This window comes from Chrysochloris asiatica, unplaced genomic scaffold (genome assembly GCF_000296735.1).
Source record: "Chrysochloris asiatica unplaced genomic scaffold, ChrAsi1.0 scaffold00092, whole genome shotgun sequence".
NCBI lineage: Eukaryota > Metazoa > Chordata > Mammalia > Afrosoricida > Chrysochloridae > Chrysochloris > Chrysochloris asiatica.
Window position 1 is genome coordinate 7,459,971 of NW_006408610.1, and position 8,417 is coordinate 7,468,387.

Consider the following 8,417-nt stretch of genomic DNA (forward strand, 5'->3'; position numbering starts at 1 on the left):
GAATGTAAAACTAAAGTTCTCTCATGTAAACTATCGTATAACTCACAATAAAACATTAAAACAAAACAAAACAAAAATATGTATAAGACAACACTGACCAGTCCAACACTCATCAAGGACACAACTTGGTGATATCAATTACAGGCAACCATCACCCACAAATCCACTTACGTTCTTGTTGCATGAGCAAACAAACATGCACGCTGGTTAAACCATGACTGCTAGGGTTTTATTACAAGCAGAAAGCAATTTCTGAGACAACTACTCAGATTGTGCCATTATTTTTTCATATTATACAAATATTAGAGTCCAAACACTTGTCCTGGTGTGGCACTGTAGGATCAGCACTGGACTGCTAACCACAAGGTCAGTGGTTCAAGCCCACCAGCCACTCCTCAGTGGCATTTAACACAACAAATATTAATTAGCACACTAACAATATGTCAATAACTGTGCTGGGTATTAAAAGACAATCCAACGTCAAGGCACTCATCCTACCAGCAGACCACAAATCACCTATGGGCAGACTTCTCTGAGCAGCTCCCTCTTTCTGATGCCTTCATATAGCCCAGAGGTGACTCCTGAGCAAAGCATTCCAGAAGACTAGGAATGAAGCTTGTGAAGGAGGAGACGTCGGCTATCGCAGGCACTGTTGTTTGCCCATTTTCTATTCCTCCATGTTGACAGTTCCTTGGGTTTTGTTCTAGTGTCCTTCTCTCTCTCATGCGTCTTTGGTAAATCCCATTGTCAGTGATTGGTTAGGATGGACATGAGAATCTTGGTTCTGACCAAGAAGTTAAGAAGCAAATTCTTCCAACAGAGAGGGAAGGAGTCTTTACATCAAGTATCAATGCTATTCTCTCTGTACACAGGGTAGATAGGGATGACAACTTAGACATTGGCTACCTAAAATGAGGGGGCAATAAAGACACGAAGTGACTGGCTTACAAGGTTTCAAGAGAGAGTTTAGTTTAACAATGTGGGGGGGAAGGTAGAGTCCCCACTGACTAGTTTTCATCTTGTCTAGATGGTTCTGGTAAAAAGAGAGGGGGATAAGATTCTTATGACTCAATAGTGAGTCATTGTTATCATGACCAATTGCGACTGTCTCAAAAAAGTAGGCGTTTTATAACAAAAACAGGGGAGTAGTTAATCTTACAGTCCAGAAATAAAGGACCCTAGGACTATCAAGGGAGAAGAGCACAAGTGGAATGTGGGGCCTTATCCAGAGAAGCAGCAACAGCAGAGATGAAGGCAGAGATGGGGACATGGAGAGAGGGAGCAGCTGAGGACTCTAGACTCATGGAAAGAGAGGGACTAAGAGCTGGAGGCCAGGAGGCAGACTTGCAGAATGTGCCCTTTGGTGGTGTAAATTATTATATAAGCCTGAGTGTTTAAAAAAAAAAAAAAAAGCTAAAATGAATAGAAAGAAATACTGTTTTTAATTGATGGTACATGGGGGGGATTATAATCATTGTAATGAAACAAAGTATATGGTTTACTGAATAAAAAACTGATGATCTGCCCTGTAAAACTTTCACTCAATTCACAATAAAAACTTTAAAAGAATAAAAAGAAGCAAATTCTTCTTGGAGGTCCCATGGCAGACATTTGGGGCGATCATATGGAATTGACAAAGTAGAATGATGAAGGAAACCTATGTTCTTGACAACACCACTGAATTACTATGTTAATCAACCCTGGAGCCAGCAGATTTCTGACTTCTGTTATTTGAGTTTACAAACCTTTAGTGTTTAAGCCTTTTGGATTCGACTTTGTTAACTGCAGCCAAAGATACCCTCTTTCAAAGGCATTGCAGGTACCCAAGCCCATCAAACCCACAGCCACTGAGCCGATTCTAACTCACAGAGATCCCAGAGGACAGTGTAGAGCTGCTCTTTAGGGTTTCTGAGGCTGTAAATCTTTGCAGAAGCAGACTGCTTCATCTTTCTCCCTTTGGAGCAGCTGATGGGTCCAGTAGCTGACCTTTCGGTTAGCAGCCCAATGCTTAAGGCACAGCACCACTGGGACTCCTTAATCCAGGTATCGACAAAAGACCAGAGAGATATGGAAGAAGATTATGTGTTCTAAGAACCAGAGGTATTAAAGAATCAGAAAGAGTGCATGATGAGATGATGTTGGAAAATAAGACTTAAAGATCATGGAGGGACTACTGAAAGTTTTGTCAGTAGGGAAGTGACACATTCAGATTTGTACGTTAGAAGATGACACTGGCAATTCTGCCTAAGGAAGGCCAACACCAGAAACTGGGAGCCCAGGTAAAGCTCACTGACAGGAGCAGTGATGATGTTGTTGTTGTTAAGTGCTGTTGAGTTGGTTCTGACTCATAGTGGACCTGTACAGGGTCTCAGTGGAGCAGCTGGTAGGTTTGAACTGCCTACCTTATGGTTTGCAGTCCAGTGTTGATCCTACAGCGCCACACCAGGAGTCCAAAGCAGTGATATAGGCTTGAAAATAGGCTTTGAGAGAAGAACGCAGAACAAAATACAGAGAGCTTTCAAGAAGGCAGCTGCCTCAGGACCTCAGCACCGCTGGAGGAGGTGGGGAAGGTAGGTGACTCTCATAGGGTTTCCAAGGCTGTAAATCTTTATGGGAGCAAAAGGCGTCATCTTTCTCCAGTGGAACGGCTGGTAGTTTCGAACTTGTAACACTACCAGAGTTTCTCCCTAGGTGACTAGTTGTGTTCTGTTCATGGAAATACATATGAATGCATTTATGATAATGAAGCTATTTTCAGCTGAGGGGAGTTTCGGAGAATAATAAGACATTCAATTTTCATTAACCTGAGGTTTGAGGTCCTTGGCAGACATCTAGGTGGAGAGATCCAGCATGCAGTTGCTAAAAGGGATAAAGTGTGAACTGGTGTCTCTGAGCTCAGAGAAATTTATTTTATTTTTGTTGTTTTTGGAAATATACACAAAATAAAGCAAAATGCCCGCCAATCCAGCAATTTCTACGTGTAAATTCAATGCCACTGATGACATTCTTCAAGCCTTGCACCATCTCTCCTTTTCCTAATTGTTCCTCCCTCATTAACACCAGCTCACTGCCCCTAAGCTTTCGAGCTAACCTTCTGAGTGACCCAATGTAGATATTAACTTTCTGAGTGACCCCATGTAGATATTTCAAATGAGCACACGGCTCAAAGCAGACATTCTTTACCAGCTAAACTAGATTATGGTTTGGTTTAAAGAACTCAGGGGATACCTTTGGTTTAAGTTTTACTTTCTGCTTAATGTTTTAATGTACACAGAAACCACAGTATCCTAAGAAGCCCTATCATGGGTAACGTCAGTCATGAAGTAAAATCATCACCCCTTTCAGTCAGTATAAACAATGATCCTGGTCAATTTACCTCACCAGTGGGAAATGACTGGAAGGATGACCCGAGAAGGTACAGAACCTTCTTCTAAGGCAGTTGATGGGGATCCGTACATGGGCCATGGTTCCTGCTGTAAATCTGGCACCTCTATGCTATGTGGCTTTGAGCTGGGGGATCATCAGGGAATACCTGGTAGAAAAGGAATAGATATAGGATGCCAGGAACTCCGATAAAAAGTGCTACTTTCTTTCCATAGTAGTCTCAAGGCTGATAGCACAACAGATGGATTTGTTCATCTGAATCAATACCTTCTTAACTAGTACAGTGTTCTCGGATAGAAGGATCCTGGTGTGGCGCTGGAGGATAAGCACAAGGTCAGCCACTCCTCAGAAACCCTATCAGAGTTGCTATGAGTCAGAACGGACTCAACAGCACTTACACAACAACATGCTCTGATTGAAGAAGCCCTGGGGGGTTCAGCGCTGCAGGGTGAGCAAAGTCAGTGGTTCAAACCCATCAGCTGCTGCATGGGAAAAAGATGAGGCTGTCTGCACCCTTTAATATTTACGGTCTCGGAGCACCTAAGGGAAGTTCTGTATGTCTTATAGGGTCGTGATGAGTCGGAAGCGACTCAGGGGCTGTGCGTGATCACAGTGCTAGACAGCAGAGCATCAGAAATGCACAAGACTAAGTTGGTCCCTAGTTCAGGTGTCTCAGGGTATCCATGGGAGGCAGACATGGAAACCAAAAAGGGCAATAAAAAATTAGAAGTTTAATAAGGGTCTATGTATTCATCAGGGTTCAACACAGAAACAGATCAATAGGACATATCTCTTTATCCATAATCCGGTTTTAGGAATTGGCTCATAGGATTGTTGTTGTTGTTTGTTGTTAAGTGCTATAGAATTGAGTTCCGACCCATAGTGACCCTGCATAGAGTTTCCGAGATGCAGCTGGTGAGCTTAAACTGCAGGCCTCCCAGTTCCAGAGGACTTTGCAGTTCAGCGCATTAACCAACAGCACCACGCCAGAACTCCCATAGGATTGTGGTAGGTAGAAAACCCAAAGTTCATAGGCAGGCTGGTAACTTTGGCCTTACAGTTTTGAGGTAGAATCTTTTTTTTGAAACCTCAATTTTTGCTCTTAAGGCCTTCAGTTGATTGGCTGAGGTTCCTCTGGAAGCAAAGCTGTTATTGCTAAGTTCTGTTCAGTCAGTTACAAGTCATAGTGACCCTGTGTAGCAGGGGTGGGGAATGTCAGGCCCATGAAGCCATTTGGTCTGGCCCTGCCAAGGGAACCGCAGTTCCAACCCATAGAGACCCTGTATAGGGTTTCCAAGGAACAGCTGGTGAGCTTGAACCACCAACCTTGTGGTTCAAACTGACCATATAATTAGTATTTATCCTATAATGCCACACCAGGAGTTCTGCCATCACACAAAGTGCCATCCAGTTGGTTCTGGCCCATGATATATAGGGTTCCGAGGAACAGCTGGTGAGCTTGAACTATCAACCTTGCAGTTCAAACCAACTTTGCATTCTAGCTCATTAACCCACAGAACCACACCCAGACTCCACATTAAGGGTAAGTTAATTAAATGTTTGACCAAATACAGCAGGCTAATTTTGGATGGCTCTCAAATGATGTTATATATATTCCAATGGCCCTTGGCAGGAAAAAGGTTCCCCACTCCTGTTGTATAGAGTTTCTAAGGAGCAGCTGATGAGTTTGATCACCAACCTTGTGGTTCAAACTGACCTTTATCCTACAGTGCCACACCAGAACCCATGTTATCAAGGGTAAATCTTCTTTACTTAGATTCAACCATTTATAATTGTTAATCACGTGAACAAAAAACACTCATAGCAGTATCTAGCATCATGTTTGACTGGATAACTGGGCATCCATCATAGCCTGATCAAGTTGACACCTAAGGTTAAACATCACAGTATATCTGGGTGTGACAGGGAAAAAGAATGGCAGTGTTTGAGAGAAATGATGTCTAAGCTGTTTTTCAAGTGCTCAGAGGAGAAAGAGGCATTCTAGGCAACAGAAGAACCAGGGACAGAGTTTCAAGGCATAGCCTACTCAGAGAGCTTACACACAGTTAGGTACAGCTGGAATGTTGTTGTTGTTATTGTTATGTGCCGTGGAGTTGGTTTCAACTCATAGCAACCCCGTATAGGGCTTTCGAGGCTGTAAATCTTTACAGGAGCAGAAAGCCTCATCTTTCTCCTGCAAAACGGCTGGTAGTTAGAACTGACAACCTTGAGGTTCACAGCCCAATTCGTAACCACTACATCACCAGAGCTCCTTACAGCTGGAATAGATGCTGTAAAAGTGAGAGGTAGGCAAGGGCTAGATCACAAAGCATACTGGATGCTCTGCTACGGAGCCTGGAATTTTACCTGTGGACAATGAGGAGAAGAGTGAAAGGTACAGAAGGTGGGAGGAAATTTCCCTGATTTACATTTTAGACTAATTCCTCTGGAAGCAAGGTGAAAGCTCAGCTGACAGAGAAAAGGGTAGGAAGACCAGTTAAGAGACTGGTGCATTGGCCTAACAACAAATTCCTGAAGCAATGGCTTAGAGAGGTCAAGGTTGTGGCACACACAGGAGACTTCATGATTCAGGACAGACAGGACTGGGTCACGGAACTGGATGTGGGAGGTGAGAAATGAGGGAGACTTTATAGCTGGTCTGGCTTGGGTGACAAGCTGAATTAAGATCACAAAATCAGGGACTCTAGGATCAGCACTGGACTGTGAAGCACAAGGTCAGCAGTTCAAACCTACCAGCTACTCCTTGAAAACCCTATATAGTGTTACTATACGTGTCAGAAGTAATTCTACAGCAGTTTACGACAACAACATCACAAAATCAAAGCTGCAAGAGGATACCAAGACAGAGAGGAAATAGAATGAGTTCAAACTTGAACGAACTAGCTGAGCTCAACTGCCGTGAGACATCCAGGTGGGAATTTAGTAGTGAGTTAGAGCAGGAGTCTCCTTGGAGGCCAGGATGGCTAAGCTTTGTCTCTCATACTTTGGACATATTGTCCAGAGGAAACAGTCGCTGGGGAAGGATGTCATGCTGGGTAAGGTGGAGGGTCAGAGAAAAAGAGGAAGACCCCTAACGAGATGGATTGGCCAGGTGGCATCATTGATGGGCTCAAGTGTGGCAGCAGTAGTGAGGTTGGCCCAGGATCGGACATTGTTTCGTTCTGCTGTGCATGTGGGTCGCTATGAGTCGGTTCCAACTCGATAGCACCTGACAACAACAACATGTAGCGACCCAGTGAAAGGGCCAGAGAACACATCCAAGACTGGCCTAGCAACAAAGGAGAGTTGAAAAGTTTTCTTTAAAAAAGGAAATTTAGAACTAAGCCTGAGCAGTTGTTTACTTTGTGTGTTCACACCATTTTCCCCCAGTGCTAATGGCATTGCCATTAGGGAAGAGACACACTTCTACCTGCCTGTCCCCAACTCTGACCTTCATTACTCTGTTTGCATTTACTGTAATTTTTAGCTTTGAATTGAGTCTTGAATTATAATTTATGCTGGTTTCCCTGGGAGCTTAGAAACTGCTTTTAAGAAAAAATCAGCGGTGAGGATAATTCTGAATCTTCGTGTCCCCGTGTGCTTCAGAGTTTCAGTTTACTCTATCAGAGTTTCAGTGTGCTTTATCAGGGTTTCAGTGTGCTCTATCAGAGTTTCAGTGTACTATATGAGGGTTTCAGTGTACTCTATCAGAGTTTCAGTGTACTCTATGAGAGCTTCAGTGTACTCTATGAGAGTTTCAGTGTACTCTATCAGGGTTTCAGTGTGCTTTATCAGGGTTTCATTGGCTGATCTTCCAGAAGTAGATTGCCAGGCCTTTATTTCAAGGTGCCTCTGGGTAGATTCGAACCACAAACCTTCAAGTTATTTGCTTTTCTTTTTAAGTGCCATCCAGTCAATTCCGACTCATAAAGAGTTTCATATAGGGTTTCTGAGGAGCGGCTGGTGCGTTTGAACTGTCAACTTTTCTGTTCAAACCAATACTGGGGTAGAATGCGTATCCTACAGCATCACACCAGGCCTCCTTGCAATCATTTAATCCTTTGCACCACCCAGGAGCTCTTGCTTTAAGAAAGAAGTGACAATTTCAGCATTGAACACTAGATGGCATTATCAGCCAAGTCTATAATACCTCCCTTTAACAGTTCTAGTAGGCATCTGTTGGTTGGACAATGAATAACGAAGACCTTAGAATTGATGCATTTGAGTTATGGTGTTGGAGAAGAATACTGAAAATACCAGTGACTGCCGAAAGAACAAGGAAATCGGTGTAGGGAAAGTACAGCCAACATGCTCCTTAGAAACCAGAATGGAGAGACTTTGTCTCTCATACTTTAAACATTGTATCAGGAGGGATCAGTCCCTGGAGAAGGACATCATGTTTGATAAAGTGGAGGTTTGTCAAAAAAAAGATGAAGACCCCAATGAGATGGATTTGCACTGTGGTAGCAGCAATGCAGTCAAGTGTAATAATTGTGAGCATGGTGAGGGACGGGGTCTTTTCATTCTGTTGGGCCGAGGGTAGCTATGGCTTGCAATTGACCTGACAACAAAAACTGTCCTAATAAGGTGCCAGGAAAAGTTAAAGTATTAAAGTTTCATTCACATTGACATATTTTATAAAATCTGGAACAGCAATAAGACACAGACCTCCATTTATAGAATACTAGATGCTCCCCAGCCTAACTCTGAGGGGATCAAAACACTATCCAAAAAATACTCCAAGACACAAAAAACAAAGGTTATTTTACCCAAATAAGAAAGAACAGCAAGAATATATCAAGTGCCATTAAAACATTGTGTGTTGTGTTCTATTTATATTAACAAACACAAATAAACACACATAAATATACACACACACATCTATAGACGTTGTTGTTGTGAAGCACCGTCGAGTCAGTTCTGACCCATAGCGACCCTGTATACAGTTTCCGAGGAGCGGCTGGTGAGCTTGAACCACCGACTTTGGAGTTCAAATGGACCTTGCACAACAGTGCATTACTCCTCAGCAAAAC